This window comes from Elephantulus edwardii, unplaced genomic scaffold (assembly GCF_000299155.1).
Source record: "Elephantulus edwardii isolate Elephantulus edwardi_28Jun2011 unplaced genomic scaffold, EleEdw1.0 scaffold00218, whole genome shotgun sequence".
Lineage (NCBI taxonomy): Eukaryota > Metazoa > Chordata > Mammalia > Macroscelidea > Macroscelididae > Elephantulus > Elephantulus edwardii.
Window position 1 is genome coordinate 5,006,267 of NW_006399968.1, and position 6,503 is coordinate 5,012,769.

Here is a 6,503-nt window from a genome sequence, read left to right on the forward strand (position 1 = left end):
GAATAACAGGTCAGAATGTAGCCCTATTCTTTACCATCTTCATGAACTCTACTCTCTGATATGCTTGAATCCATTGTTATAGTTACTGTGTAAATCCCCATCTTTGGAGGTCTTCCACAACGTCATTCTTGAGGTTGAGTCCAGAGTTACATCATGCCTTATCACACAGGACAGGAAAGAAAAACACTAGCTGTCAGCAGATGGAGCCAGCTGGGAGAGGGCAACTCGAGGCTGCTGTGGGAGCCACAGGGATGCTGTACAGGGGAAGTAGGTGTTACAGTAGGAACTTTTAATCGACTTCTTCCATGTAAGATACATCCTTACCACCCTTAAGTGGGGGAATCTCATCAGGAGCTGGCTTCCTCAGCTGTCACCTCATCTTCATCAGTGCCTAAGCCCATCTTGATCATGCGGTATATGTGGTTGGAGTGAGTCTGGGGCTCCTCAAGGGAGAAGCCAGAAGAGAGCAGTGCAGTTTCCAACAGCAGCAGCACCAGGCCCTTCACAGCTTTGTCATTCTGTCCACCTCCGCCTTCTGTGTGAGCGTCTCAATAATCGGATGACTGGGGCTGATCTCCAGGTGCTCTCTGGCCGTCATGTAGCCCTTTGTCGAGTTGTCCTGAAGCGCCTGTGCTTTCATGATCCACTCCATCTTGGCCGTCCAGCCATATGTGCTGGTCACAGTGCAGCAGGGTGAAAATGCAAGCCTATTGGAGACTGTCACCTTCTCAACCTTCTTATCCAAAATTCATGAGCTTTCAAAGGTTCTCAGACTTGGCCTTGCTCTCCTCCATTTCCTTTTTCTCCTCTTCATCCTAAGGTAGTTCTAGGCCCTCCTTGGTGACGGAAACCAGGGTCTTCCCATCAAACTCCTTGAGCTGCCGCAGACAGTACTTTTCAACCAGTTCAGTCACATACACAGCTTCAGAGACCTGCTTGAGCACTCGTTCCTAAAAACAGAGTTGGCCGCCTGCTCTTTGCTCTCCCCAGTGATGTAATAGATGGACTTCTGGGTCTCCTTCATGCAAGACACTTATTCTGAGGGAGAAGTCATCTCATCTCCAGACTAGGAAGTGTGACAGCGAAGTAGCTCAGAAAGCCGGCGCTGGTTAGTAGAATCTTCATGGATTCCAAGCTTTAAGTTTTTAGGGAAAGCCTCATAGAATTTCTTGTAGTTTTCCTTGTCTTCTGCCAACTCAGAGAAGAGCTCAAGGCACTTCTTGACGATGTTTCTGCAGACGACCTTCAAGATCTTACTCTGTTGCAGCATTTCATGAGAACTGTGAGGGGCAGATCCTCAGAGTGAACCACACCACGGATGGAGTTCAGATACTCTGGTGTCAACTCATCACAACTGTCCATGATGAACACGCGGCGAACATAAAGTTTAATGTTACTCTTCTTCTTGTTCTCAAAGAAATCAAAGGGAGCCCGGCGAGGGATAAAGAGCAATGCCCTGAACTCCAGCTGGCCCTCTGCTGAGAAGGGCTTGACTGCCAAGCAGTCTTCCTGTCATTAGTGTGGCTCTTGTAGACCTCGTCATATTCCTCCTGTGCGATGGCTTCAGGATTCCGGGTCCAAATGGGCTTAGTCTTGTTCAGTTCTTCCCGATCAATGTACTTCTTCCTAATTTTTTTGTTTGTTTTCTTTTTTCTTGTCTTCACCACTGTCATCCTCTTCATCTGAACCCACATATTCAATCGGGGGCTTCTCTTCATCATCCTTATCTTTCTCTCCCTCACTTTTCTCTTCTGTCTCACCGTCACTGATTTCCTTCTCTCGTTCTTTCTCCACATGGAGGGTGATGGGGGAGCCTGTGAGCTGTGAGGGCTTCTCCACTACTTCTTTGACTTGTCTTTCATCTAAGTACTTTGTCTGGTCTTCTTTAAAATGACTTTCGTACTCCGACCAGTGGGCTCACCACGGTCAGCACCAACTGTGAAGGAACCCCCAGCGGAAGACTCCCAGGCATACTGCGTATCATCACGTGCTTTGTGGTGACACCACTTTCTCTGCCACCAGATATGCAGAATAAAAAGCCAGCACCAAACTTACCAATCATGGAGATGTCTGCACCAGCCTGCAGAGCCTCCAGAAAGGCTTTGGTACCACACTTGGCAGTTGTTCCCAAATTATTTATGAGATCAGCCTTGGTCATGCCAATGCCTGTGTCCACAAGGGTCAGAGTACGTTCCTGGGGGTTAGGGATGATGTCTATTTTCAGCTTTTCTCTGCTGTCCAACTTGGAAGTGTCTGTCAGGCTCTCAGAGCGAATCTTGTGTAGTGCATCAGAAGCATTAGAGACAACTTCCTAAGGAAAATGTCCTTGTTGGAATAGAAGCTATAAGAGACATGAGTTGGGCGATCTCTGCCTGAAAGGCAAAGGTCTCCACCCCCTCCTCTCCATGGTGCACCTCCTCGGGCATCTTGATGAAAAGGGTTCCAAGTACCAAGGAGGTGAGGGCAGGGTCTAAGACCAGGCCGCACGAGGCTCGCCAGCTGCACGGGGGTGATTCAAGAGCAAGTTTCATTATTCTTGTCATAAAACAGTACCCTGGTTGCACTTCCTCCAAGACAGACTTTTGTGCTTCTGACAATTCATGGGTCATATCTTTCTTTCCCATTACAAATCAAAGGCGTCTTATTCATTTCCAAATTTCAGATGGCTAGGAATCAATTGAAAAGATCATGGCTTGGATCAGGCACCTCGGTCTTCAAACTAACTAAAATTCTTGCTCTTTTGTTCTTTGGAAAGGTCTTTGGCAGCAGATTTTCCAAATGCAAGCTATCTTTGCTCACTGATATTGCTGAGTGTTGATAGTAGATCTAAGTAAAAGGAAAAGTTAACAGTATTTTCTCCATATATTGTGATGTTGCCTATTGGTCTAGGGGTGAGAATTTGTTTTCTTCATTTTTATTCTTGTTATTATGTGCCATCGAGTCATCTGCAATCCATGGCGACACTATGTACAACAGCTCTGAAGCCTACCTTATCCTGAGCCAGTCTCACTGACTCTGACACACTTAACCCCACTTAACCCCAGTTATCATGTCAATCCATCTCATCCAGGGTCCTCCTCTCCTGTGCTGTCTGTCCCTCCACCCTTCCAAGCAGGATGTAATTGTCCAAGGACTGGTTCTTCCTGGTCAAGTGCCCAAAGAATGTGAGATGGAACTTCAAAATCCAGACGCAACTCAAAGGCATTGATTCTTCTGTTATCCTTAGTCTTTGTCCAGCTTTCTGATGCATAGCATGCAATTGCAAAGACCATGGCCTAGATTAGGCACACCTCAGTCTCTAGACTGACATCATTGCACCTCAACACTCTGGAGAGGCCCCTGACAGCAGACTTTCCCAGTGCAATTCATCTTCTGATGTCCTGACTGCTGGTGCCAAGAGTGTTGATTGTGGAGCTGAGCAAGCTGAAATCATTAACAACCTCAATCTCTTCTCCATCCATCATAGTGCTGCCAATTGGCCCAGTGGGTAAAATATTTGTCTTCTTGATGTTAAGCTTCCAGTGCATACAGGGAGCTCTGATGAACTAGGAGCAAGGAGTTATGCTGCCAACCCAAAGTCAAATCATTGGAATCTGCCGGCTGCAGACAAAGTCCTGTGTATACTGTTGTTGTTATGTAGTAGTTAGGTGTCATCGAGTCACTTGCGACTCATAACAACCCCTATATACAGCAACCCTAAACTCTGCTCTATCCCTTGCCAATCTTATTGTCTCTGACACACCTAGCCTCATGACCCCAGTTACTGAATCAATCCATTACATCAAGGGTCTTTCTCTCTTGCACTGTCCCTCCACCCTCCCAAGCATGATGTCCCTCTCCAAGGACTGGTCCCTCCTTGCAACATGTCCAAGGTATGTCAGACAAAGCCTCAGAATCCTTGCTCCCAAGTAGCAGCCTGGTTTCACCCTCTCTAGAACGGACCTGTTTGTTCTCCTAGCAGTCTGTGGTACTGCTTCGGAAAACCTGCTAGAGGGCCAGCTGTAAGTTAGTTCTGAGGATACATAACACAATTTACCTGTGGCTATAATCCTGTCTGGAAATAGGGCTGTGTTTCTCTGTTAATAAGGCCACTTCAGTGTAGGATGTGTCTTAAACCTAATCCTTTGTGAGGTATAAATAGAACAGATTAGGCTCAGAAAGGCGTTCTAATGAGGAAGACCGTTACCATGGGAAAGGATCCAGGATAAGGCACAGCAGGGCTACTGAACATGCTGAAAAGTCAAGGCCCTTCCTCCAGACCTGGCTCTGAAGCATCCCCTAAAGGCATTGCTCTCAGTCCAGAGGACAAGCTCCTAAACTGTGAGAAAATAAAGTGCTGCTCTTTAAAGCCACTTACTTGTGATGTGTCTGCTACAACAGCACTACCTAAGGCAGAGCTAAAAGGAACTTAGAAGCTACTGATTGCTCTCCACAGCAATATGGAGCTAGCAAGAGTCACCTGCAGAAGGATCTGGAATTGAGTGGGTGTTAACACAAGAAGGAAGCCATCCAGAGGAGGCTAAGGCAGCCACTGAGAGCAGGCCCTGTGTGAGGTGGTGTGGAGAGAGGAGGGGAGCAGCAGGTGGAATGACACAGCACTGAAGGAAGAGGTCGTGGAGTATCACTGAGTTGGAATCGGCCTGTAACTGATCCTCCAGTGGGTTTTCAGAGACAGTAAATGGCCCTGGAGTTGACTGTCCATCTTTCTCCCACAGAGCAGCTGGTGGGTTCAAACCACATGCCTTTTGGTTGCCAGTACAACTCCTTAGCAGGAGGGAATATAGTGTATATCCCTGCTACTTCACAATCTGGTCAAAGGTCTCCCCAGCTTAGCATAATGAGCCCTAGTCTGACTTCCAAACCTTCCTGGTTAATCTCCTGTTAGCTGGAATACCAGAAAGTTCTCAGGTAATTTTCCAATTTTAATTCCCCTTAACCTTAAAAATAAATACATGCCTTGTGACATTTTTTAAGAGGGGTAGGTGTTTGATGAGATAAAATGAATGACAATAGGGTGTCACAACTCCTGAAAGGTTTCGTATCGCTGGCTTAGAGTTTCCCCACGAGTAGGAGTTTGATGAACTGAGAAATGAAATGGTTTCCCAATGACTCTGTCTGCTACGCTGATTTGCAAACACATAACCTTCCCACACTGCTGAGACGCTCCAAACCCCGGGGAAATGAACCCTGTGATGCTACTAGTTGGCAGTTACCCAGCAGTTTAAAAAAAGACAGTGAAAGGAAATGTTCACAGTCAATTGATAGCACCAGGACCCTTTGAGAGGTCGAGTCAGGAGGTGGAACCGGCCAAGGCAATTTGGATGGGCATTCAGGTTACGACACAAAAGCCGGCCTGGGAACGCTGTGGACAGTGAACCCTGGCTTCACATTTCCCTTTGAAAGAGGCCACCACCTAAAAGGGTTGAGATGCTCCTGAAGTCAGAGGCTCTCTGTAGTCAGAGGTTCACGCTGCCCCAGAGCAAAGCTGGAAAGGGCAAAGCCACCTTATTAACACTTATGCATTCTTGGGCTTGTCTCTCAGGCTGCTTTCAGAAATGCCTTTCAGAACTGGAAGAGTACGGAACAATATTTCCATGTTTGTAGGCAACCCATGACTTGCACTTTACAGGTTTTACCCTCCAAATCGTGCTGTTGTTGTTGTTATTGTTGTGTGCCAACAAGGAGAAGCTGACCCTCTTATGGGTTGACAGAGGCTATAAATTGCATGAGAAGAGATTGTGCATCTTTTCACCATGGAGCAGCTGATGGATTCAAACCCTGTGCCTTTGTGTTGGCAGCACAACTCCTTACCACTGTGCCACCAGAGCTCTCTCCAGATTGTGTGGAATTATTTTATATGTGATTATTACCTTGTTGTTGTTCTTGTTATGTGACATCAAATCACCTGTGACTCATAGTAACCCTGTGTACAATAGCTCTGAACTCTGCTCTATCCTGAGCCAATCTCACTGACTCTGACACACCTACTTCTATTGTCTCAGTTATTGTGTCAATCCATCTCATCCGGAGTCTTCCTCTCCTGTGCTGTCCCTCCACCTTTCCAAGCATGATGTCCTTTTCTAAGGACAGGTTCCTCTTGGCCAAGTGCCAAAAATAGGTGAGACAGTTTCAAAATCCCTGCCTTTAAGGAGGAATGTGGCTTCACTCTCTCCAAGACAGACCTGTTTATTCTCCTGGCAGTCCATGGTATGTTCAATACTCCTGTCTAGGGCTACAATTCAAAGGCATCAATTCTTCTTCTATTATCTTTAGTCATTGTCCATCTCTCTGATGCATAGCAAGTGATTGTGAAGACCATTGCCTGGATCAGGCTCACCTTAGTCCTAGACTGACATCATTGCTATTTAGCACTTTGTTTTTTTTCTATAATTATATTTTATTACACTCCCACCAATGGTGAATCAGGGTTCCAGTTTCTCCACAACCTCGCCAGCATTTGTTGCTTGCTGTTCTGTTAAATTTTGCTATTTTGACTGGGGTGA

The 6,503-nt window shown here is 46.3% G+C and overlaps 1 pseudogene; it reads right to left on the reverse strand.

The window, feature by feature from the left end:
- Window positions 1-289: 289 nt before the first annotated feature.
- LOC102847943 lies at window positions 290-2,426 on the reverse strand (annotated as a pseudogene).
- Between the last annotated feature and the right edge of the window lie 4,077 nt (window positions 2,427-6,503).